The sequence below is a fragment of the Ambystoma mexicanum genome, chromosome 4p, assembly GCF_040938575.1.
Source record: "Ambystoma mexicanum isolate Mex_15411 chromosome 4p, UKY_AmexF1_1, whole genome shotgun sequence".
Taxonomy (NCBI): Eukaryota; Metazoa; Chordata; class Amphibia; order Caudata; family Ambystomatidae; genus Ambystoma; species Ambystoma mexicanum.
In genome coordinates, this window is record NC_090927.1 from 1,121,088,550 (window position 1) to 1,121,090,490 (window position 1,941).

At 40.0% G+C, this 1,941-nt stretch overlaps 1 non-coding gene across 1 annotated transcript; it reads right to left on the bottom strand.

The window, feature by feature from the left end:
* Nucleotides 1-1,066: 1,066 nt before the first annotated feature.
* On the bottom strand, nucleotides 1,067-1,173 carry LOC138460430 (U6 spliceosomal RNA). Its single transcript, XR_011263141.1, has one exon. It is a non-coding gene; the product is annotated as a U6 spliceosomal RNA (small nuclear RNA).
* Nucleotides 1,174-1,941: the final 768 nt, after the last annotated feature.

Consider the following 1,941-nt stretch of genomic DNA (forward strand, 5'->3'; position numbering starts at 1 on the left):
CAGATAATTGCATTTTTTTATCTATGCATGACCTTTTCCAAGAAGAAAGGCCACTTTGACTGAACACATAACGTTATTTTCAGTATAAGGAGCAGTTAAAAAGGCCATTATTTAATTGAATTAACATTGTAAGGGAGCTCATTTTAAAATATCACTATTTTTCTTGCTAATTATCCTTTACAGTAGCCATAGTAAGAATGTTACACTTATCACAATGAGGATAGCACATTATAAAAATCTCACATCACCACAGAAATGAATGCCTGATAAAAGGTTATCATTCCAAAATTGGAATGTTGGTACACTTTTATTGTATTCTTTTGTAATAGCCCTATGGGAAATGGAACACATATTGAAGAAGAGGGATGTTGGCTGCTTTGCATGAAATGAAAGAGCATTTTGAGAACATAGAATTGACCTCAGAGCTTTATATATGGCAAATATATCATTAATGACAGGGTAGGAAGGTTCTATGTGATATTTCCACAGTTTGAAGGCCTTACACCAAAAAGACTGATTTATTTTGGTTGTTTTGGTGTAGCCTCCAAAATGCCAAAATATCAGCTATTGGGCCCTCACCCACGCCTTCACCCGTCCTGGTGGTTTTGTTAGTAAAACGGGGGTTTCACCCAAAAACCTCCTTAATCCCCCTTCACCCCTTCTCCTGCCCCGCACCAAACATTCATCTCATTCACATAAACAAACAATAAATATCCTGCACACCCGCCCCCTACATTTCCTACCACAAACATTCATCCACTTCTCGCTCACATACATGTACACACACATGCACATGCAAAAACGCATACGTAGCTTACTCCCAAGACATCCTTCACCACACACCGCCTGTCAGCCCCTGCACTCACTCCTGTGTGTTGCAGGGAGTAGCTGTCATCCTCAAGATGTCTGGCTCATCAAGAGGAGTGGAGCGTCGGGATCGAGCAAGGTAATTGAGGGTAGGGGAATATAGGGGAGCGGTTTTTATAGGCTAGGGAGGTTGGGGAATGGGGTTTTAATGATCAATTTAGAAAGACCGAATTATTGTTTTTTTTTTATTTTATTTTTTTTTAATATGGAACACTTCACGAATTTGCGTGACATCCTTGCGCAGTGGCCATGCTAATCTTCTCTGTATCATTCCAATTTTAGTATATGTGCTGCCGAAGCGAGCACAAGACCGAATTATTGATTTTAATCGGTCTTTCGAGTAAAAGAAAACTACGTTTTCACTTAATACCGGTAGGAAACTTGAGCGACTAGGTATGCAATGCATGTTGGATACGTTGTTCACTTCACTCTACTATAGCTTTAGTAACCATGAACCACATATAGTCATACATACTCATTCGATCAGCATATGGATTTGGATGCCAGGATAAAATGGCTGCGAAATGTGTCCGTCCACTGAGAAGAAGTTCTGCCCTGTGTCCTGCTTCTAATCCTGATTCTAATCTCTGGAGATAATGTTTCTTCTCTCCCGTGAGAAGAGCTTTACTGGGTTCGGGATCTTCACAAAGTTTTAATAGAGAAGCAGATGTGTCTCAAGTCAAAGAAGGATTTGGATATGCGTATTCCCTAATGTGCAGACATTCTTATAGAAGTAATACTATTACGGATGAGTCTGAATCACTGGGCTTTTGACACATTCAGGTCATTTATTAATTGATCTTGTGTAGTCCACTTATTACTGGAGATCAGTCTCTAAGCCTGGGACCAGGATTTTAACTTGTGATGCTCTGTGTTGTCTTGCTTTCAATACAAACACGTTGCCGCTAAGCTATCCTCCCAGTACAGTCGCTTTTCTCTTTCTATAAATTGCCAAATACTCACATGTACTTTGAATGCCTGGAGGATCATTTATAATAATGTAGAGGTAGAGTGGCCCAGAGGCATTGTTGATCCTTGTGTGAAGAGAGACAGAATAATCAGACAGCTGTGCAT